This window comes from Berghia stephanieae, chromosome 4, assembly GCF_034508935.2.
Source record: "Berghia stephanieae isolate SIO BIC M18660-M18661 chromosome 4, UCSD_Bste_1.3, whole genome shotgun sequence".
Classification (NCBI taxonomy): Eukaryota; Metazoa; Mollusca; class Gastropoda; order Nudibranchia; family Aeolidiidae; genus Berghia; species Berghia stephanieae.
This window is the reverse complement of record NC_088363.1, coordinates 70,610,762-70,635,151: the sequence shown is the minus strand read 5'-3', so window position 1 is coordinate 70,635,151 and position 24,390 is coordinate 70,610,762. Positions and strand designations below refer to the sequence as shown.

General features: G+C 34.6%; 1 protein-coding gene and 1 long non-coding RNA gene across 5 annotated transcripts in view; one reads left to right on the top strand and one right to left on the bottom strand.

The window, feature by feature from the left end:
- Window positions 1-12,487: 12,487 nt before the first annotated feature.
- On the bottom strand, window positions 12,488-21,331 carry LOC144972087 (uncharacterized). Of its 2 annotated transcripts, XR_013645261.1 has the most exons (5): window positions 20,697-21,331; window positions 20,311-20,384; window positions 17,451-17,524; window positions 16,487-16,540; window positions 12,730-12,813 (listed from the first exon to the last, which is right to left on the bottom strand). It is a non-coding gene; the product is annotated as an uncharacterized LOC144972087 (long non-coding RNA). The 2 variants fall into 2 exon arrangements; XR_013645260.1 differs by lacking the exons at window positions 20,311-20,384; window positions 20,697-21,331 and adding an exon at window positions 19,817-19,894 and having other exon boundaries at window positions 12,488-12,813.
- Window positions 21,332-23,905: 2,574 nt separating this feature from the next.
- Window positions 23,906-24,390, top strand: part of LOC144972086 (uncharacterized) — a gene marked incomplete at its 3' end in the record, with an annotated part of 29,962 nt that continues 29,477 nt past the window's right edge. The window contains 1 exon segment of one of the 3 annotated variants that reach the window (XM_078913180.1): window positions 23,906-23,927. 3 annotated transcript variants of the gene reach the window in all.

The window sequence follows — 24,390 nt, the reverse complement described above, 5'->3', positions numbered from 1 at the left end:
TGGAATAAAATATCTCTTTAAAAGGGTACTATACATTTGACAGTCTCCCTCCTTGCTAAAGATTCCAGACATAACCATCGAAAAAACACCAAGCAATCTCAATCCAGAAAAAGGGTTTCATGGCGCTTGCAAAACATTTAGTAACAAAAAAGGAAAGAAATGGGATAGTTAAAAAATTTAAGTATCCAAGAAATTCCAAAAGTAATCTCATTCAAATGTTTAAAAGATATTTTCAACACAAAAATTTAACGATTAGTCCATAAAAGAGAGATAATTTACAATGAAAATCCTTGCATACTTTTGATTATTTCCCTCTCAGCCAAGGATTCCGGAGAGGATCAGGCAGAACCAAGTGAACCCATTCCAAGACAAAGGCAAAGACAGAAAGCAACTCATAAAACATATATGTGTAGGGGGATAGAAGACACAGCAAGTGACCTCCTGGTCCCCATGAGAGAGCAACATGGAAAGGGAAAGAGATAAAAGACACAGTGAGTGACCTCTTTCCACCATGGGAGGTCAGAAGACCCCATCCGGGGAAAAATCAAGAAATAGGAAAGATGAGAACGGACGTGGAATACAAGTCAGCTGGAGAAGCACAATTCTCCTCCCTCCCCCCTTCCCCACCCCAAAGAATTCAAGAATGAAAAATTGAACACGTGAATCTTTAAATTCAAATCTAAGAACACAATGTTGAGTTCTCAATTTTAATACAGCATTCATACTCATGTACATCAATATTAAAATTTTGGTTGGATTGCAAATATGGATAACAATACAACATTGTCAGACCAATATCTTTCATAATGCATAATATTTACAATGCAAGTATTCATTTCTTAATTTATTTAAATATTTTAACGGTACAGTGTAGTTTCACAATTTCCCTCCTGAAATGTCTCTGCATTAATAAGGATTGGGACCTGTACACAAAATTATGTGACCACAACAGGAATTGTAACACAGGTTGTATTTTTTTCATGTTAAAACAGAAAAGTACGCAAATATCATTAAAACAAATCTATTCTCTTCAAAACATACAAGGGAATCCGTCATTACAGTTATAGAAATTTAAAATTGAGTAAACATATCTTACAAAACAATGGTTCTGAGTGAGAAGAGAATACACGGATTTCGTCATCTAATATTATTGCAAAGCAATCAACAAAATCTGCTTACAAGATTGTAGTAAAAAAATCAAATCAGACAGGACAAGAAAGGCTTTTTTGAGGAAAAATTAACAGCCTTTGAATAGGCTTAATCTCCAAAAATCAACATAAAATTTACCAAGAACTAAAAATAACGTGTTCATACCCAGTTCTCCAACCAAGTCGAGATCTTTTGCCTACCCAAATGGTCTCATTCCAGAACAAAGTCACATAGCGAAATGAAATTTGTTTTTTATAGCGTTTGTCAGACTTGAACACCCATGTCAGCGTCTATAGCAAGGACGAAAATACAAGGACAATTAGATTTGGAATACAGTACTTACAATACAGCAGAAAAGTTAGAGTTTTACAAATCAAGATACCCGGTCGAGATGTGTATTTTTCTTTCATACACACTTGATCAGAGAGAGATTTACAGAGAGTTACAAGAAAAAAAAAACATATCTCAAAAGAGGTATTGTATAGATATATGGATCCCGCCAAGACCAGGGGGAAAAATGAACGAAAGAAATAAATGGGATATCAAATTCTTTGTACATTTCAAATCACACGAGAAAAAGTAACACCAGGAAGAATAGTTCAAATAAAGAACAGATGAAGATGTCAAGAGTACACAATCTGTGTAATTTGAGATGATCTAAAAGCCTCATCACGACACAAGTACAGGATACCACAAAGAGGAACACACTCAAATGCATACATTATATATTCAAAACAACAAATATAACAGTGCATAACAGTGAGATAACTTACATGGAAAAAATAACATCTCCCAAAAACTATAACTGTGTGTGAACAGATATAGAATGCAACAGCCAGCAGGAGAAGATCAATTTCCCAATTAGTTTTTGGCGCTTGTAACAAATACAGGTCTTTTAAGCGCCAATAGAAAGACAGAAAAGGGGATAAGTAGAAGTCCTACAGAGCCTTTAGGCCCACAGAGCCGGAGTTTATCCCAGTTTCCATAGCATAAAAGGACAATAGCAATTGCTTGCTGTCCTTTGGATAGGACGCTAGTCTATCGGACATCAAATCGAACAGACCCAGCTAGCCAATCACTGCTGTGTGGCAGGTGGGAGTTTGAAGCGAGTGCTCTACCAACTGAGCTATCAGGACCCCAGAAATTGAAATAAAGCACTCCAAAAAAAACAATAAAAAAAAAACAAAAAAAAAAAGAGGATTAGTTCAAACAAGGAACAGAAAAAGATTCCAGACGCATTCTGTGTGTTTGATTTGAGACCACCTAAAGTCCTACAGACACAAGCTCAGGATCCTTTGAAGTTATATATAACAGCATATAACAAACACATTTAGAAGGAAAAATGTCTCCCGGAGAGGGAACTAATATATTTGACTGTTTTTTTTACAACAGGATCCCAAACAGGGATTGGACAAAACCGAACAATGCCATTGAAGGTCAAGGACAGAATACAATAAAGGGGAAAATGATAAAGGGTGAAAAAGACACTGCAAGAGGGCCTACTGACCCACCTTGGCAGGTCAAAATACCCAACCCGAAGTAGGATACAAAACCGCATGAAAGGGACAAATGCAGCAATACGATCGAATGATTACATGTGTGTGAACCGATGTAGAACACAACAGTCAGCAGAGGTAGGTGGTCTCAAGATATAACAGACTGGATAGAGAGAACAACCACAAATACAGGACGTATGGCACAGTAAAAAAAAAACAGAAGAGTTCTGTCGAGCTATTTGGAAGACTCCATCCAACAAGGATTTGCTTTAAAAAATGAATCAACAAAATAAATCTCAGTCAGAAAATTATTTTAAATTTGAAAATGAATGCAGTATATGACAACCAAAAATAAATAAACATGAACTACAATAAAACAATTTCTTATGAAAAAAGGGCAACAATAAACGAAGGCAAATTAAAAAGGTGACAAAGTTTCCTCAAAACGACTTTTAAAATGCCAAGGCCGGTATGGAGAAATGTATTAAGATCAAATATAGGATCCTTTTGAATCCATAATATCTCAATAGAGAGTGGCTTTGTAATAAGATTGACATAAAAATATTGGAAACCAGTACTTAGTTTGATTTCCTCTCTTTTTAATTTTTTATTCAGAGGTTTGGTGAGAAACACGTATTCTTCTTCTTCTTCTTCTTCTTCGTTCCTCTGATGGACATCTATGGCTGCAGTCCGATATCTGCTATGAAGTCTGTGGTCCGTATTCAATTTTAGTCGAATAAAAATTTATTTATACTTTCTCCACTTTAGCCAAGAAAATATTCAACTTTTAATTCATACAACATTTTTGGTAATAATTGTTTTTTGTTCATTTATTATTTACGGCATCAAAATTTGTATATCTATTAATGTTTTGAGTTGACAAGTCACCGATTTGTGTCATAACATGACAAAAAAAAAAAATATAAATACAGATATAATAGTCAACAACTCAGAGTCCAGTAGCTGCATTTAGCTAGAGCTTCAGATTCAATAATTGTTTTTTGATTTTAAGGGTTTTATGGAGCTTGCAACAGATTCAATAAAGATCCGGATAAGAATCCTCAGGTAGCTAAGTCATATTCAAATTGGCAAAAAGTACATTGTATATGATCCGCACATAGCAAGCAAACTATTCTCACCAAAATACAGGAAAACCTACTGAAACAGGAATTAATTTGGGTTCCAAAGGCGATTCACGTTTCAAATTAGGGAATAAATTAAAATTGAGTTCTTTTACTTCAGGAAGTGATGTTGAATTTGATTTAAACTGATTCATGTAATAATCTGATAGTGATGTTGGATTTGATTTAAACTGATTTATGTAATAATCGGATAGTGATGTTGAATTTGATTTAAACTGATTTATGTAATAATCTGATAGTGATGTTGAATTTGATTTAAACTGATTTATGTAATAATCTCATAATTGGATTTATTCACAAGTGATACAAAATTATGGCAAAAGAACGGTCTTTCTTTTGTTTGCGGGAGTTAAGCTCTAAAAAATCATTTAAAAAATAAAGAAAGATAAAGTTGTAGCTCTGAAACTTTATCATTTGAAAGCCATTCCTCTCATTTGTTTCATGTCAAAATTAGAGTCAGCTCTGTTGTTTGGCGGAATGCATGTTGACTAATCAACCGCTCCGAATTCAAAATCCGTCATACGAATTTCATCTTTGGAGTTTGCGAACAACACCTTAATTCATAAAAATTCCAACATTTTGAGTTTGACCAAATAAGAATGATACTATGTTCTCTTACCGTACTCGGATAGAAAATGAGTAACTGGCCGTTAACAGTGTTGTATCTGACAGAAATTTTATTTTGAAATATCGCCTAACAGGCATCATGTCTTGTTCAACGTGTTAGGTTTTACTTTAAGTGTGTTAAGTGAATATTGCGTGATATAAATGCTCTAGTCCTATAATTCTTCCTCATTCTGGTTAATACTCTATCACTAATATAACGTTTTGTTCTCAAATCTAAGGATGATTTTGCATAGCTATTATAAAGAGTAATATAGATTCAAAACTAAACTCCTATGAAATCCTATGAAATTGTAGACCCTAATAATTTTCTTATTTTTTTCTAATCCAAGGCCATCCTATCTAATGACCCTCATAATTAGTATCAATTTTAGTAGTTATGTTTTGTTTGTTTTTAAGGGTTTCACGGCGCTTGGAATTTTAGTAGTTAGGTTTAATTTCAACATGTTAGATGTTGTACAAGCAGATGGGGACAATGAGATGGATGTTTAAGAAAAGGATCCAGGCAGGCTGGAATAAATAGAGAAAGGTAACTGGAGTTCTGTGAGATTGTCTGCAAAGCTGAGGGGAAAATATATACATTTGTTGTAAGACCAGCAATATTATATGGATTAGAGACAGCAGATATGACAAAGAAACAAGATAAAGAAATTAGCGTGGCAGAAATGAGGATGTTGAGATGGTCACTTGGCTGGACAAGAAAAGATAAAGTGAGAAATGAACGAATTCAAAGGTTGACTGAAGTGAAAAATGTATCAATAAAGATGAGGAGCTAGATTGAAATGATCCGGACATGCTAAGAGAAGAGAAAGGGAGTATGTGGAAGATAAAGTATTGGATACACAATTAGCGGGAAAGAGAAAAAAGGGGCGCCCAAAGACTAGATGGAAAGGTTAAAGGATGATATGAAAGAACTGGACATGGAGGAAGATGATGCTATGAACCGAGGTGCAGGAAAATGTGGCATTCATCATGGCGACCCTGGAAAATGCAGGGATAAGCTGAAAGAAGATGTTGGGGCGGCAGAATGGCTCCTATCACTCTATGCTTCCACAACATTCTTAAATTACTTTATATTCCTTAAGTGTGTTTGTTGTTTGACTTTTAAATAAGGATGTTCATTGTTTGAAGAATAAATTCTAAATATACTAAAATATTAGTTTATTCTACTATTTACTGCTTGGTCACTTTATCAAAAACTTGAAAACTGAAGGATACTTTGTTATTTTCATAAATTCTTCACTGATTCACTGAACTCATATTTTCTAAGACTTAATGTTTCAAAAATGTGTTCCCAACTGATATTCATAATTAAAATTGGGCAGCCAGCAACTACTGGAGTAAAGCTGAGTGGAAAAATATAACATAGGTTACAAAATGAGATGCATAGATGATACAATAATGGTGATCCTTTTCCTCAAAACAGTTTTAGGGTTGACATGGCTGGTATGGAAAAGAGTGTACGGAAGGAGAAAAAGCAAAAATGCTCCAAATCAATATTTTCATAGGCTTATGATCTAATTTTTCCTTTCAAAAAGTTGCCAAAAAAGTTTTTTCTAATTAAAATCACTTTTACTTTAGCAAAAGTGTTCATTACTTCACCACAGCATTTATTATTTTACGACACGCATTGTCATTCTTATTACACAATATTTAACTTTAGTTTCAGTCACATGAAATCATGTGACGTCAAATTAATCAAATCATACATTTGGTTTGTACTAGTACTATACATCTTAATGTCAAAACATTAATTTTCCTTTTAGCAGGTCTTTTTATCTAACAACTGCATATATTATTATACAACACGCGTTTTCACTCTCACCGCTTCAGCCATGATAATATCTAATTTAGTCACACTAAAGCGTGCGATAATATCAATTATTATCATATATTTTAATTTTCAAAAATACAATTTATGACTAAAGCAATATTTGCAATATTCAAAATGTTAATGTCTAAACTTTTTGGCCGCTACTTTGCATGGCTTATATATTTCTGTCTTGGCAATTAATAAATCCAAATCCAACTGGCAATGTATATTACTACTACGGAAATACTGCTATTAAGTGTGAAATGAATTAGAATTGCACCCCTGTGAAACATAATAAAATAGATTATAATGTCTATAAATAAAGTGTATTCCTATCAAAGAGGAGGGAGAAAAATAAAAAGAAGAAGAAGAAAAAGATGAGGGAGGAGGAGAAGGATGGGAAGAGAAAGAGAAGGAGGAAAATGTAAAAGAAGAATAAAAATGAAGAAGAAGAAGAAGAAGAAGAAGAAGAAGAAGAAGAAGAAGAAGAAGAAGAAGAAGAAGGAGAAGAAGAAGAAGAAGGAGAAAATGATGATAATGTGATGATGATGAGGGATGGAGAGGGAGAGGATGAGGAGGAGTAGGAGGAGAAGGATTGAAATGAAGAAGAAGAAGAAGAAGAAGAAGAAGAAGAAGAAGAAGAAGAAGAAGAAGAAGAAGAAGAAGAAGAAGAAGAAGACGAAGAAGAAGAAAAAGAAAAAGAAGAAGAAGGAGGGAGAAGAAGAAGAAGAAAAAAGAAGAAGAAGAAGAAGAAGAAGAGAAGAAAAGAAGAAGAAGAAGAAGAAGAAGAAGAAGAAGAAAGAAGAAGAAAAGAAGAAGAAGAAGAAGAAGAAGAAGAAGAAGAAGAAGAGAAGAGAAGAAGAAGAAGAAGAAGAAGAAGAAGAAGAAGAAGAAGAAGAAGAAGAAGAAGAAGAAGAAGAGAAGAAGAAAAGAAGAAGAAGAAGAAGAAGAAGAAAAGAAGAAGAAGAAGAAGAAGAAGAAGAAGAAGAAGAAAACAACAAAAAAAAAAAAAGAAAAGGAAAGAAAAAGAAAGAAAAAAAAGAATAAGATGAGGGAGGGAGAGGAGAAAGGAATGGGAAGAGAAGGGGAAAAAATGTAAAAGAAAATAAAAAAAGGAAGAAGAAGAAAAAAGAATAATGAAGAAAGAAGGAGAAGAGAAGAAAATGAGAAGAAGAAAGAAGAAGAAGAAGAAGAAGAAGAAGAAGAAGAAGAAGAAGAAGAAGAAGAAGAAGAAGAAGAAGAAGAAGAAGAAGAAGAAGAAGATGAGGATGGGGACGAGCGGTCATAAAATTTATACAACACTAATAAAAATATTTAGAAATTTGATAAAGGTGATATCTCCAATTAATCAAACCACAAATATGGTTTCTTCTATAATACATCATAATTTCAAAACGTTTGAAAGGACAAAACTGTATTCCTTTTAGCAGAAGTGTTTATCATTTCACAACTGCATTAATTATTTTTACAACACGTTTTCACTCTCACCACTTCAGCCATAAAAATATCTTAACTTTAGAATTAGTCGCACTAAACCGTGTGATAATATCAAATTTAACAAGCCAAGAATGTGATTCATAAATTAAACATTTTCTCTGAGTGGTTTGAGCCGATATATTTGAGAATTATGAAAGTTTTGAGTGGCAGGTCACCAGACAGTATGGAAATAAAATTGGATCAATTGTAAAAAAAAACAATATAAAATACAGCCCCACAAGCATATGTGGATTTTCTATATACAATGAGATTACATATGTATGTCATAAATACATTATTATAAACACTCATCAAAACTATATACAATGTCATTAAATATCATGATTTAAAAATCTATGTTAGAAAGTGGTAGCATCTTATAATTTATGCGAGCAATAAACACTTAATGGTTATTACAAATCATTAGAACATGTTGGTGATTTCTTTAAAAGATGCCAAATAAAATGCCATATCCAATTACAATGAATTTCATTTTGTTTAAATTCCATGTATGACTTTGCTTAATTCAACGTTGTATTATATATTTAAACAAGTAAAAAAGATAAAAATACTTTTGGCCCATTTCCTTACAGAAATGATAAATTTCTTCCTTGGCAAGGAGCAAAAAAACGCACAGTCCAACTGGCAATATATGTTACTTCTAAACTACTCTATTATACCAATTAATGATTGGGCGACTGAGATGTTCATTATTTGAAGAAAAAAGGAAGGTAAATTACATGTTGATTTCAAATAAATACAACCAAATACTTGCTTATTTATATAATGACTACTTGGCCATGACATCATATATTCGAAAACAATGGATCTTTTTGTTTTTAATTCTTAACTTATTCAAGCTAAATTCTAGACCCCACTTGTCATATAGCTAATATTGTTTTGGCGTGAAAAGTGTGAATAAACACTCTCTCTCTCTCTCTCTCTCTCTCTCTCTCTCTCTCTCTCTCTCTCTCTCTCTCTCTCTCTCTGATGTTTGTTTAGTAATAATGGCTGGCTGAGAAATTTATTGTTTGAAAATTGATGGATCAAAAAAAATATAAGAAGATCAAATCTATATATGAGAATATATTTTTACAACGATAATGTAACTAACGGATTTGTGTAAAATTGTTGAGCTTGTTATTTCTTTCTCAGAAAAAGAATATAAGTTTTATATTAACAATAGTTTCTTCTCTAAGCATTAAGTATTAACATTATACAAAAATATTTCAATATTAAATAAATGAAGTATCAATTCCTTTTGTGAAGCGCTTATGTCATATTTGCACAACTGCCATAAAGTATAAAACAAATTCAAAATTACATTCCATTGAAACTCAACATATATGATGTGATTATAAAGCACGAGATAATAAAACATGTACAAGAACATGATGATATTGTGATGTAATTTTGCGTGAATAAGATATCAAACTGTATAATGATAGGAGAAATGAATGGGAGATGCATTATTATTAAAGCGCAACGTTGATGAGACGATTTCACTATCTGTATGACAAAGCCTATCCAACCACAAGATAATTGTAAAACATATTCCTAAATGAAAATGTGTGAGTTGATGTCAGCCATATCATTATTGTTTTTTTGAAAACAATGGGATATTTTAAAAATCAAAATTAAAACAATGCTTACTAATAAAAATTCATCATTGGTACTGCTATTTTCATATGATTGCGAATAAATTAAAAATTCTATCAAGCATTACTTACGATGACATGTGACAAATGAAAAACAACATTACTCAATTAGGGTGTATAAGAAAATCAGTAGCACAAAGTCCTATTCAACTACAAGTTAATATAAAATCTAAGAAAGAAATTTTAGAAATGGACTATGATTTTAATAATCTCTGGAAAATAAAAAAAAGATAATGCATTTTCCTATAAACAAAGAGCAATTACATATCAATCCAGATAAATACATTCCAATTATTGTTTACTTTAATAATGATTACTTGGCCGTAATATCAAATATTTGAAAACTTGATGGATCATATTTAAAGAAAAAGAAAACAAATTCTAATATTTTAAAACACTCTTTTAACTTCCTGAATGTTATGCTTCATTTGTTATAAATCTATGACTGCTATAATAAATAGTGAAATTAATTTTAAATTAGTTGATATAAATGATGTAATAATCAAATATATTCCTATTAAAATTAACAATGATAAAAAAGTCTTGTCTTGACAAAATTAAAAGGGCAATATCTATAGAACATTTTGCAAAATATTTATATATTTATAGTTAGGTAACATATCACACATTTTATACAAACGACAATAATAGTTATGACATTAAATTTATAAAAGAAATAAAATAAACATTTTCAAAAAGAGTGAATTTTCTTTAATGTAAGGTAATGCCAATCAAAAAATAATACGAAATACCAGAATTTCCATTTCTGTATATAATGATAACAAAAGCGTTTTTTAACCTGTTTTAAAAAAAAAACAAACTAACATATTTTGCCAACATGTGCATTCTAACTAAATACTAAAATATCAAGTTATCAAATTACTAAGGCTGACTAAGAATTTATTATTTGAATAACGATGAATATGAAATAAATTAAAACCATGTTTTATAAAAACTTAACGTATTATTAATATTTTGTAATATGTGCATCACCCTTACCTTTCTTTTAAGAATAACGATTATAACTTTTGTATCATTGCTAATAAATCAAAAGTGTATAGGTATCGCGAAATTAAAAGGGTATTAGAATATATCTATAGAATTATATGTCAAGCGATCTGTGTAATGTTTAAACAGAGAGGTTTCTAGAAACAAATCACTTCTTTAAGTAGTAGGCATTTACGTGTACTCAATATACTCAAGCTAATCAATATTAAACAAATGAATTATTCTGAAAGCTACTGTTATATTTGCATAAATGATGTTAAAGTATTAAATGAGTTTGAAATTACATTTCAATAAAATTAGACATTGATATGACTTTAAAATATTAGACAATAAAACTTATAGGCAATGAATGATACATGAATAGTAGATTAAAATAAGGTAAAGTGAATGGTGAATGCAATGAAAGTACATTTATCAAAACTTTATACAAAATGAAAGCTATTTTATACAGTGCGCGAGTCATTAACATTAAAATAGCCATTGGAAATTCTGAGACAGGAAAAAAAAAATTCTTTTAATTTTGATGAGATGACTTTTCTTAAGAAAATTATCTTTCTATCCAACTACAAAGTAATTGTAATAGATATTCCCATGACATGTTGTGAGTTGATGAAATATTGTGAAAAAAAAATTAAGATCAAAGAAAAATGACACAACACTGCAACTTGAAAAAATACGACAAAAACAACTGAACGATTACCATATCTGAAGTTAAAGATTGGGCATTTAAATCTTATTAACGGTGAATGAAATTCTTTAAGTGCTTGAGTGTATAATATAGGCTTGACAAAAATTGGAAAGGACGCGATGAAAGGAGCAATGGTGATAAGAGTCACCAATGATGGTGAAAGAGGCAATGGTGATAAGAGTCACCATGATGTGAAAGAATCAATGGTGATGAGAGTCACCATTGATGGTGAAAGAGGGAATAGTGATAAGAGTCACCATTGATGGTGAAGAGGCAAGGTGATGAGAGTCACCATTGATGGTGAAAGAGGCAATGGTGATAAGAGTCACCATTGATGGTGAAAGAGGCAAGGGTGATGAGAGTCACCATTGATGGTGAAAGAGGCAATGGTGATAAGAGTCACCATTGATGGTGAAAGAGGCAATGGTGATAAGAGTCACCATTGATGGCTTGGCTTGCTTGACTTGCTTGACTTGCCTTGCTTGTCTTGCTTGCCTTGCAAGGTGGCAGGGACGATAAAGCCACTTTAAATGATCATGGCGTTCTAAGAGTAATTTTCAGGGTCAGATCGGCAGAGATTGCACCAGCAGAGCTCAAGATGAAGAAAGTATTGTTGATATAAAAGTGATGGCAGGGATGTAGAAGATGGAAGCAGCAGCAGTGACAATGATGGTGAAAATGGCAAGGCAGGTGACGTGATGATGGAAGTCACTCCGGCAGGGCTATGGTGGTGAAGATGATGATGATGGGAGGCGATTCTGATGGCAATGGTTGTGTTGGGAAGTGATAGCTTTGGAAGGGATGATGGGAAGTAATGGTAGAGTCATAGGGTTGTGATAGAAGAGACCATGATGTGAGGTTAGTGGTAATAAGTGAAAGCCATGGCTTGGCGAAAATGATAGAAGCAGGTTCAACAATAAAGATCCAGTAAATGGCACAGTTCCAAACCCAGGGGCAAGGTGACCCATCCAGAAAGAGTCAAACAAATCACATCCCTATCCCCGTCTTCAAGACAATTGTAAATCAACATTCTGCCCAAACACATTCGGGCTTCCTGTAGGCCTCCAGTCCGCCTACTGCACTTGGGTATGGACATGAAACACAAACAAATACACCCCCACCGGTAGAAGCACACTTATCTGTATTTCAAATCCATGCGAATGCCAACCACAATCATCTTGTCAACAAAGAACACGAATGTAACTCACCCGGCCCTAACCAGTTGGAATCAACTCAAACCCAAGTCCAGAACCACACCACCACCTTCACTTTATCACTGAATCTACCTCCAGCATCCTCATCCTCCCCACAACTTCCACCCACCACCACCTTCCTCGACGAACACAGTTTCTACATCACAATCACTACAACCCCACCAATACCACCATCATCACTTCCTCCACCATTACCTCCCTTCACAACCATTGCCATCATCATCACTTCCCATCATCATCCCTTCACCACCACAACCCTCCCATCATGATTTCCATCATCCCGTCACCCAACAATGCCACCTTCACCAACAATGTCACTATTGTTGCTCCACCATCTACATCCCCATCATCACCTCGCCACCAACAACTCCTCCAACATCTTGATCACTGCCATTACAATCCCCGGGGCCCTCCAATATAACCCATCCCATTACTCCGCTGAATACCACAATCATTCTCCATGACCTCACCATCCCTGCTGGCCACCGCCCCTACCGCCCACATATGGCCAATCTCGATTCCTGGAGCTTGATGGCGTCAAATATCTGTAACAAAAAGTAACAGATCATAAAATGCAGGGAAAAAAAATCAGTTCTTTGACTTCACATCTAGTTCAACTTTTGTTGATTCTTGTCTAATCCTGGGGCTTTCTATCTTTCAAGATTTTCAAGGTTTGCTTCAACTAAGTCATTAGTAGTCTTAGTATATACAAACTATTTTGCGAGAGAACTTGTCTTAGGTTATACATACTATTTTGTGAAAGGCCTAGTCTTAGTATATACATATTTTGTGAGAGGCCTAGTCTCAGTATATACATGATAATATTTTATAAAAGGCCTGTTCTTAGTATAATAAACATAATCTTTTGTGAGAGGCCGAGTCTTAGTATTATATACATACTATTTTGTGAGAGGCCTATTTAACACCTACAATATGACATTGATTGATATCATTCATGGTGCACAAAAAAGATGATCAAAACAGATATTGCACGCTATTATTTGCAATTACTGCCTCAATGAAAATATTTACCTCCTGTCTTAGTAGTAGTAGTAGTAGTAGTAGTAGTAGTAGTAGTAGTAGTAGTAGTAGTAGTAGTAGTAGTAGTAATAGTTGTAGTGATGATGATGTGGTAGCAGTGGTTGTATTTGTAGTGAAGATTATGTGTTGGTACATGAAGTAGTAGTTGTAGTGATGATGAGGTGGAGTTGACTGCATTTGTAGTAGTAGTAGTAGTAGTGGTATGATGATGATGTGCTTGTGATTGCAGTTGTATTGGAAGTAGTGATAATGATGTGGAGGCGGTGGTTGTAGTAATAGCAGTGGTAGTGGTGTTGATGGTGGTGGCTGTAGCAGTAGTGATGATGGTGGTGGTTGTAGAGAGGAGGATGAGTGGTGGTGGTGGTTGTAGTAGTAGTGGTAGAAGTGTTGATGTGGTGGTGACGGTTGTAGTCGTACTGGTATTGATGATGTGATAGTTGTGGTTTCAGTGATGATGTAGTGGTTGTGGTTGTGGTAGTAGTGGTAGTGATGATAATGTGGTGGTAGTAGTGGTTGTACTTGTGGTGATGTGCAGTGGTCGTGGTGTGGTGATGATATGGTGGTCGTTGTACTGGTGGTATTAGTAATGATGATGTGGTGGTTGTGGTTGTAGTAAAAGTTGTAGGATGATGATCTGGTGGAGGTAATTGTAGTAACGATGGTTGTGATGATGATGTGGTGGTGGTTGTAAGCAAAGTTTTATTAACGATAATGTGGTGGTGGTGGTTGTTGCAGTGATGGTAATGATGTATAATGGTGGTTTTAGTAGTAATTGTGGTGATGATGTCATGGTGGTTGTAGTGGTAGTCACAGTAGTGTTGATGTGGTGATGATAGCTGTAGAAGCAGTGGTATTGATGATGATGATGTCGTGGTGGCGTTTGCAGTAGCAGTGATGAGTGGTGGTGATGATTGTAGTAGTAGTAGTAGTGATGATGATGATGATGATGATGATGTTGATGATGATGATGATGATGTTGATGATGGTGATGATGTGGTGGTGATAGTGGTAGTAGTATTAGTTTTGTTAGAATTAGCAGAAGAAGTAGAAGTATTAGTGGTATTAGTATTAGTATTAGGAGTAGTATTAGTCGTAGTCGTAGTAGTAGTAGTAGTAGTAGTAGTAGTAGTAGTAGTAGTAGTAGTAGTAGTATTCAGAGACGCCAACTTTAAACTTGGCTCACAGGAGTTTCAGACACCACTTGTAGGAATTTCAATGCCGAAAGAGGAATTTCCGCACACAAGAGAAAGGAATTGGAATGTTACATAAACACATTGCCAAATACAATCCCAAAGTTTCCTGTAGTATACTGGTGGTAGTGAGGAATATGTGGTGTTCGTGGTTGTAGTAATAGTGGTAGTGATGATGATATGGTGGTGGTGGTGGTTGAAGTAGTAGTGGTAGTAATGATGATGTGGTGGTGGTGGTTGAAGTAGTAGTAGTGATGATGATGTGGTGGTGGCATAGTGGTTGTAGTAGTTGTGATGTTAGTGGTGATGGTGGTTGTAGTACAAATGGTAGTGATGATGATGTGGTAGTGGTGGTTGTAGTAGTAGTGGTAGTGATGATGATGTGGTGGTGGTTGTAGTAGTAGTCGTAGTAGTGATGATAATGTAGTGGTTGTGGTTGTAGTCGTCGTAGTGGTAATGATGATGTGGTGATGGTGGTGGTTGCAGTAGTAGTGGTAGTGATGATGTGGTGGTGGTGGTTGCAGTAGTAGAAGTGGTAATGATGATGTGGTGGTTGTGGTGGGGCTGGTCGTTGTAGTAGTAGTGGTAGTAATGATGATGATGTTGTAGTGGTGGTGGTTGTAGTGATGATGATGTGGTGGTGGTAGTTGTAGTAGCAGTGGAAGTGATGATGATGTGGTGGTGGTGGTGGTTGTAGTAGTAGTAGTGGTGGTAGTGATGAAGATGAGGTGGTGGTGGTGTTTGTAGTAGCAGTGGTAGTGATGATGATGTGGTTGTGGTTGTTGTAGTGGTGGTAAAGACGGTGATGTGGTGGTTGTAGTAGCCTACAAATGGTAGTGATGATGATGTGGTAGTGGTGGTTGCAGTAGTAGTGGTAGTGATGATGTAGTGGTGGTGGTTGTAGTAGCAGTGGTAATGATGATATGGTGGTGGTGGTTGTAGTAGTAGTGACGATGGTTGTAATATTAGTGGCAGTGATGATGATGAAGTGTTTGGAGAGGGGGGGGGGGGGTATCCTTGGAACAAATTGACCTCACCGGAATTTTTTGACGGAAGTTATTAGTAGTAGTAGAAGTAGTATTAGAGATTAGTAGTAGTAGTAGTAGTAGTAGTAGTAGTAGTAGTAGTAGTAGTAGTAGTAGTAGTAGTAGTAATAGTAGAAGTAGTAGTAGTAGTAGTAGTAGTAGTAGTAGTAGTAGTAGTAGTAGTAGTAGTAGTAGTGGTAGTAGTCGTAGTAGTAGTAGTAGTAGTAGTAGTAGTAGTAGTAGTAGTAGTAGTAGTAGTAGTGACGATGGTTGTAATATTAGTGGCAGTGATGATGATGAAGTGTTTGGAGGGGGGGGGGTATCCTTGGAACAAATTGACCTCACCGGAATTTGACGGAAGTTATTAGTAGTAGTAGAAGTAGTATTAGAGATTGGTAGTAGTAGTAGTAGTAGTAGTAGTAGTAGTAGTAGTAGTAGTAGTAGTAGTAGTAAAAGTAGTAGTAGTAGTAGTAGTAGTAGTAGTAGTAGTAGTAGTAGCAGTAGTAGCAGTAGTTGTCGTAGTAATGGTGGTGGTGCTTGTAGTAGTGGTAGTAATGGTGGTGGTGCTTGTAGTAGTGGTAATATGTTCGTTTTTAACGGTTTTACGGTGCTTGCCACACATTTAGATAATATCAGCGCCAGTAAAAAGGAAGAAAGTGGGATAGTAAAAATTAATAGAATTACAATCAAAGTACCCAAGAAAAAGGAAGACAGAGGAGATCAAATAGGGAACAGATGTAGATGTAGAGCCCACTATCAATGTACTTAGTTTGAGATCACCTAAATGTCTCATCCTGACACAAGCACGGGTCCCCACTAAGAGGAACACACAGATAGAGAGAGGGAGAGAGAGAGAGAGAGAGAGAGAGAGAGAGAGAGAGAGAGAGAGAGAGAGAGAGAGGAAGCGAGTGAGGGAGAGAGAGAGAGGGAGAGTGAGAAAAAAGACCAACAGAAAATCCTACCTCAAGGAGAAGGCTCCAGTCCTATGAAGAATACACAGTCCAATCCTGTCCATCCTTGAGAAAATAATAAAAAACGTTATTCTTGTTTATGTTGTGATCGAAGAAGTTATGTTTTGAAAGAAATGCAGTCTCACGACTAACGTTCAAATCATCTTTACATTCATCCTGATAGCTCAGCTGGTTAACTACTAAAACAATGTGACAAGTTCTGTTCCCTGGTTGAGCCTCAAAAGCTAACTTCTAAATGAAGACATAGCACAAGGCTATTAATCGTGCAGCACAGATAGATCGAAACTTATGAGAGTTTATACTTTTATCAACATCAAACCAAACTCCTGATTATTTCATTATATAACATTAGTAAAAAAAGAATTCTACTACTATAACTATAAGCAATTTTACTTAAATGACAAGAAAATACTATACAGTAAGGATAGAGACACAGTTTCTTTAAATGGTGGTGGTGGTGACTCAAAATTAGTAATCATTATTGCTGTAACCTTTGAGTTTTGATTGATATTTAATACCTTGAGCAATTGAAATAGATTTTATTCTATGCGTTTTCTTTGAACTTGAAGTTGAAGCACTCTTGTCAGTGCTTTCCAAACAATGGATTCAATGAGTTTCATATCACGGGAATTTTGTTTTTTTCACTATCTAATTATTGATCACCAATATTTTACAGTTTACAGCGGTTTGTGTCCTCATATTTAAATCTATTTCATTTATCCATTCCTTATCTATTTAATTAGTTGATGTTTAGCAAGAATAATTATCGAATTATCAAAATGTCCTTTCCATACAACGCCTTCACCAGTTAACTAAGCCAACAGAGAGACAGACAGAAAAAGAGATAGAGAGAGATGGAGAGATACAGAAGGTTTGAGAGAGAGAGAGACATGGAGAGAGAGAAAGAGAGAGAGAGAGAGAGAGAGAGAGAGAGAGAACTAAATGGAATACCTACCTCAAGATTGGATCTCCATTACGAATACAATCTTTTGAAGAATACACGATGCAATCCTGTATCTTCATGCCGTCCTTTAGTGAATAAAAAATAAAAAAGATGTATTTCTTGATTATGTTTTGAATTTGTAAACAGATAAATGAGCAAAGAACTTATGTTTTGAAAGATATGCAGTCTTGCACCTAATGATAATAGTAACTAATAATTTTATGACCTCGCCAATTTTTTTTAAAAAATCAAACTCTTAAAAATGAAATATCAGGAGAAAAATTGTCACTTCTGTAAATACCTAACGTTGGAATACTGGAATCTATGATTTCAGTTTGTGAAACTCTTTGTTTGTGGATTCCAAACAATGGATCAGAAAATGGTGAGATCGGAGTCTAACAAAAGTCATAAATTAGATTTGTCCGTTCTACAATTCCCATATATATATATATATATAAATAATGCCCTTCCACCACGACATCATAAGATATTGTCGCCTAGGCATTCCACGAAGGAATATAGATAATCCACCAAACAGGATGTTTGATGTCAACAGGAATCACCCATGTTGTCCATGTGAGCTAATTGGGGGTTAATAATCTTGCTCAAGGAAAAAAATCGAAAGTGCCTGAAGCGGGTCACAGTGCAATGCCTTAACCACTCGGCCACTTCGCCCCCCATATGTATTTCATATTTGACCAAGACACTAAAGAACATGCAGACTGAGATAAGAGCTTATGTGATAGAGCTGTTCATCTCTTTAAACAATGGGGCGTTCTGGTTTTTCAATTAGATAAGACTAGTGTGATTTGTAGATTAATTGCTCAATCTTAATTTCTTACACGTACTTTTCCTCAAACTTGATTGAAGATACTTATGTGACTTGAAAAAAGCCATATTTTCAGTTAATAATATGGACATTTTAATTTTTGACACTTTGTTGAAATTTTGTCTCAAAACGTGTCAAAATCAAATTTGCTTGCTGGATCACTATAATTTTTTTTATTAATCAAGCTAAATTTCTCAAATTTGGTAATCCTGTACAACTTTTAACATAGATTACAATTATTTGAAAGAAAATGGAAATTTCCTACAACTTTTGGAATTATCTGCTCTTGAAAATAGCTCAGAGTATATTTTCGTTCTTGACTGTAGTGGTTCATTTTTGGTCATTGATGATGTGAATCTCAATACATAACATTTGGTCCAACATAAAATAGCAAAAATATGGGTCTGGTACTCTAATTTTCCAAACAATAATTCATAGCACTCTAATTTTACAAACAATAATAGCATAATGCAATGCTCAACAAAATCGCAAATTTTCGCCAACTTCAAGGCTCAAAACAGTCAAATTGTCGGCTGGGATTTTTTTCAAAGTTTGATATATTGTGCAGATACACTATTTCTATAACTAAAATGGTGCTGATTGAAGCTCGAAGAAAAAAATAACGGTAAGTATTGAATTGTAAGCTTCAATTTATTAGACAGTATCTGTCTTCGTCTAATAAATTGAAGCTTACAATTGAATACTTATCGTTATTTCACTATTTCTATAAGCACATGAAAGCTTTCCTTGTATTTTGAGGTGCTTCATTGTAAAAATCACCTGCAAAGAATCTCACTTCTTAAAATACAAAGGGGCATAACTCAGTTAATTATTTTGACCTCCAATATTGACTCATATTACACTACACAGCTGACAAAGTTTAAAATATTTGGCTTATGAGGCTGTTAAAAGCTATTGAATTCAATGCTTTCAAATTCAATTTACTTTTGAAAAAAACCGCGAAATAATAATATCTGTTAATAGTCTAAGTCTAATAAATGTGGACTATAATATACTCATTCAGATGAATTCAGTTCAGATTGGTATGAATGTCGATTTTATGTCTAGTCTAGTGCAAGATTTTTTTTACTATAAAAAAAATATTCAATACACCGTGAAAAAGAGCGCTATGTAAACACACGAAAAGGCGTTATGTGACGGCGTTATGTGACACACTGTGAAGCGTATGGATAAAATGGAATTGTGTATGGGCGTGTACAGATAATTTGGGGTGACCAATTTGGTTCGATATTACGGACCTTGACATTGAAATCCATCCCTGTCATTTGATTTGGATTCGAAATGGATTTACTACAACGAATAAAGCTGTAACTGTAAGCGTAGACGTCTATTATCTATTGTAAGAAATTAGACTCTAGAATAAGTTAGAATTCTATACTAATCCTAAGAACACTAGGGATCTCGACTGTATTTGACATCTACAACACAACGCTAACGAATAATATTACCATATATTAAAAGTAAAGTCCTCAAACATATTATAAACAAAGTTACTATATGATCATCAGCCAGCAAATTATAATATTACATTGATATGTGCCATAAGTTTCGAGTAATTTCATATCTTTGATCACTTGGTGCCTTGTGGTTTCTTTCATCATCTAATTTTTGTTCAGCAGTAGTTTACAGTCTACAGCTGTTAAAATGTCGTCGTACTCATACTATATAACATTTATCATTTATCCATTCATTGTCAAATTAATTGTTAAGCAATAATAATTATCAAAACATCATGTCCTTACCCTACAACTCTTACCCCGGTGAACTGAGCCAAGAGAGAGAGAGAGAGAGAGAGAGAGAGAGAGAGAGAGAGAGGAGGGAGAGAGAGAGAGAGAGAGAGAGAGAGAGAGAGAGAGAGAGAGAGAGAGAGAGAGAAGAGAGGATTGAAGAGGAGAAGAGAGAAGAGAAGAGGAGAAGAGAGAAGAGAAGAGAAGAGGAGAGAGAGAGAGAGAGAGAGAGAGAGAGAGAGAGAGAGAGAGAGAGAGAGAGAGAGAGAGAGAGAGAGAGAAATATAATTCTTACCTCGTGATGAAGTCTCCGTTACGAATCCAATCCTTTGAAGAATACGCGATCCAATCCAGTCTCTTGATTCCGTCCTGTAGTGAATTTTTGAAAAACGTAATTCTTGTTAATATTTTGAATTTGTATACAAATAGATTATCGAAGAAATTACGTTTTGAAGGAAATGCAGTCTCATCACCTAATATGATAAGCAATAACTTAGATGTTTTTTGTTTGTTTTTTACCTCAACAGTTAAACTCCCTGAATCTGTTCACTTTAATAAATACCTCATGTTGATTAATGTTGAAGGCAATCTAAGGTGGCCTATCGGTATCTACTATTTCAGTTTGTAAAATTCAAACATGATTATTTTTTTTAATCACGATAAAAAGATAAAATTTCTTACCTGTAGATGATGTCGACTCCCTTGAAATTTCGTTGTCTTCCTGGATGGTCCATCTGAAACTCAAACAATTAATAGTGATTAGACACTGGTGGTGGGATAATGTTTGAGTCCAAGAAAATGACGAACGAAACTGAAAAAAACCCTGAAAACTTACCATTCTAGATGAAATCTTACAAAATGAATCCGGTCCTGTCCTCCGTCGTCTTCCAACTTCTGTGAAATCTGAAATGATCTAGAAACTGGTGATTAGTCATGGGAATAATACAAATACAAATAATTATAATACAATACATATAAAAACTCGACGGCACCGTCAAAAAGGGGTGTTGATTAGTAAAAATACAAAATATAGGCCTATAAATTAGTAAGAAAATGAGATTACGGTTTCCCAACCTCACCAAGCCGAGAATCGCCGCAAACTGAAGATAAAATTTCGCGGGGAGTCAGGTGTGTAGTTGTGATTTGTTTTTATGAAAATGTAAACAACTCATTGAGCGGTGGATACAGATGGCCTTAATTCTCTAAAGACGCGGTTACATTATCAGGCTGAAGCGGTGTCATTTATATGTTAAAAATACGGAAAGCGCAGAGACAAAATGGTTATTGACCACAATAACGATCTTCAATACCTTCGTGTTGGCGTGATCAATGATTTCGAGGTCACAAAAAAAAAAAAAAAATGACACCAAAAAGTAAAGACACGACATGGCAATTTTCTACACGAGTTTAAGAATAACCAGTGTGCTATTAAGTCGAAAACCGATTAAGTTGTCCATATGACGTAAATGTTACATGATCAGAGTAGTAATATCATGTGTATCTTTTGCGACGAGGACATAAAATAGCGTTGCGTTTTATTTACAGGGGTGACTTAACTGTATACTACAAACTAAAATCGGATAATTTTACTCATCCAAAGGGGTGATCAACTAACTGAACCTAATGCGAACGGTAATTGTATGACAATGTGGATATGGCTTTAAGGTACGATAATTAACACGGAGAAATTATTTTTAGATATGACACATTGTTTAAAAAAGCTACGTGTGAGATGTGATAACCCCTTAATCTACTAACACAGTGTGAAGTAATCAAAACGCAGGACTCATATTGATTAAACACACAGTCTCATGCATGAACACTTTTCAGTTTTCCAATTAGAACAACTCTTTTTTTCTAACAATAACCCAGTAACATCATCGTCATATCATCATCATCATCATCATCATCATCATCATCATCATCATCATCATCATCATCATCATCATCGCATAATGATAATAATAATAATAATAATAATAATAATAATAATAATAATAATAATAATAATAATAATAATAAATAATAATAATATAAATATCATCATCATCATCATCATCATCATCATCATCATCATCATCATCATCATCATCATCATCAAGATCATCATCATCATTATCATCATCATCATCATCATCATCATCATCATCATCATCATCATCACATCATAATCATCATCATCAGCAGCAGCAGCGGCATCATCATCATCATCATCATCATCATCATCATCATCATCATCATCATCATCATCATCACATCATAAACATCATCATCAGCATCAGCAGCAGTAGCGGCATCATCATCATCATCATCATCATCATCATCATCATCATCATCATCATCATCATCATCATCATCATTATCATCATCGTCGTCGTCGTCGTTGTCGTCGTAGTTAAAAGTTTTTGTTTTTTTGATTTCTTTTTGTTTGTTTTGTTTTTCGTTGGTTTTTTTTTTATTGGAGGGGGGGGGGCGGTGAAGGGGGAATAGAGAGACCGAGAAAGAGCAAGGGCGTGATATATATATATATATATATATAAACACTCCAGCACGGTTTCCTCGAACTCATCGGGACAAGCAAAAACGATCTAGGAACGAGAAAACAGTAGTTCGAGAAAACCGTACATTGCCATTGCATTTTATGGGGAGGAGGGGGAGAGGGTAAGGGGAAATGTGCCTCAGGGGTATGGTCTTTGCTTCGTACCAGATACATAGTTCCAATATCCACCGCGTTATGTGGCCTTCAGCAAGCCACCTCTCCGTAGTTCAATCTGTGGCGCTGTGCTGCGGCTGACATCTGGGTGATTCCACTCTTCCCTTGGAATAGACCCTAAGACAAATTTCTGCTTAAGGATGAATAAAGAGAATTTTATTAATTTTTACTTTCTTGATATGTTACAATGGATTGGTGTTTGTGTGTGTGTGTGTGTGTGTGTGTGTGTGTTTGTTTGTGTGTGTGTGTGTGTTATTGATGGATGTCCTGTAGTTTAAAAAGTGCTCTACAAATTCAATTAGCAATTCAGAGCATATTAAAAGGAGTAAAAAACAACTCACATTCGACCAATATCATATTATGTATGTGTGTGACTGTGGGTGGTGTAAGACTAAAACCTTAAAACAAGGGGGTACTACTTTGTATCAAAAGCAACATTTAAAAAATATTTTTTTCTTTATTATACATAACTTTTAACTTCCCTAAGATTGCAAGAAAGCATAAAACATATCTTTTTATTTAAACACAAACACATCTCTAAATGCCTATTAATGTGAGATTAAAAAAAAAAAGATGGATTGTTTTTTTTATCGCCCTATGTTGAAACATGTCTTGTAGTCGAGGTCTTAGCTATAGATAGAATGCGCTTGGCCAAGGAGTTCACAACATTGCCATCCGGAAGTATAACGGACCAACACACAAACTCTGTGTAACCATGAACTTTTCTAGTCTGGTTAATACAGTTTAGTGAGAACAACTCACAAACGCGGATGGCAAAAACCATAACAAAGACCTGAGTGACGTCATCTGCATACTATCTATACTAGAGAACGGTATGAGTTATGTTTATTTCTGGAGGAGAATAGAAATTCGAAATCGAACCTGATCTCTAATGTTTTAGTGCAATGCCTTATTCATTGGACCATCTCGCTCCTCTTTGTTTATTATCAATGCGTGCGATTGTGCGTATGCCTTGGTATCTGTGTTTATTTATACATTTTTTCATAATAATTTGTTTGCGGTAGGTGTATTATCTTAAAATAAGATCTGTTGTCTTCATTGTTGGCTGACAATATTGGATTGAATAGGGTTGTGTCTACCTTTGTTATCATTCTAGAGGCGTCTAAATGATTACACTTGACAGATATGCTTCCTGGAAAAATAATATATTGCTTCATTTGTTAAACGTATTATGCATTGTAAGACTTACATTGATTAGTTAATTTCAGAACGGATTACATTATAATAAATCGCTGCCGTAAATTTTATTCCTTTTTAAACTGTGGTGTGATTGTGATAGAACATTTCAGAACATTTAGTATATGAAGTGAAAATGTTAAATATTTAGTTTTAACGTCTGAAAATATAGTGATAAACTTATTGATACCATGCGTTTAGGTGAAATACTCACAACACCCGCCAGCCTGATACAACGTTACCAACATACACATCTATGTGATATAATTTAGTGAGGCTTGTCTGTCTAAAAACGATAACAAAGAGCTGAGTGTCGTCAATTTTGTTCTTTACATTCAGGAATTTTTAAAAGTTAAGATGAGCGTAAAGTAAATTTACAAGACTTTACAATATTTTTAAAAAATTATATAGTTGTTGTGTTTCTTTGATGGTAGCTTGTTTCCCTATAGTTCGTTTCATTAATTC